Below are 746 nucleotides of genomic sequence, written 5' to 3'. Positions count from 1 at the left end.
GGGTTTGAACCGCCAGCCATCTGGTTAGCAGGCAAGTGTCTTAGCCACTATGCTACCAGAATAAAATCACATGTCCATACACAAAGACCTGTAGCAAATATTTATACCAGTTTTATTCATAATCACCAAAAAGTGAAAATTACAAATATCTATCAACTAGCAAATGAATAAATTGTGGTGTATGCATACAATGCATAATACTTAGCAGTAGAAAGGGAAGCAACTACTGATACCTGCAACAACATGGGCTTAACCAGAACTATGTTGAGTATCAAAAGCATTGAGAGAAAGAAGAGACATTCTGGAAAAGATGCAACTATAGGGAAGGAAACCAGATAAATAGTTTCCAAGAGCTAGGGGTAAGGGGGCATGACTGACTAATAAAGGAACTTTTTGGGGTGATGGAAATATGCACTTAACTGTGATGGTGGTTATAGGACAGTATACATTTGTCAAAGCACATTGAATGTTACACTATATAAATTATACCTTGATAAACAAAAAACAAAACAAAAACAACCTTCCAGCCATTTTCCCTCCCCACTTCTAGCCTTAGCCTTGGCTTAGATCTCTAACTCTTGGGAAAAATGTAAATGCTTTACCTTGTTGTGAGGAGTCCTTGACCATTTCTGAACAGGAAAATGATATAATAAAATTGGTATTTTTAAGAAAAGTAATATGCCAGGCAATGTACCAAATGTGAGTGACCAATATGGCAGCATTGAGGATGAGAAAGACATAGAGAG

Source organism: Orycteropus afer, unplaced genomic scaffold, assembly GCF_000298275.1.
Source record: "Orycteropus afer afer isolate SDZICR_OR568_19922 unplaced genomic scaffold, OryAfe1.0 scaffold00015, whole genome shotgun sequence".
Classification (NCBI taxonomy): Eukaryota; Metazoa; Chordata; class Mammalia; order Tubulidentata; family Orycteropodidae; genus Orycteropus; species Orycteropus afer.
This window is presented reverse-complemented; position numbering follows the sequence as displayed.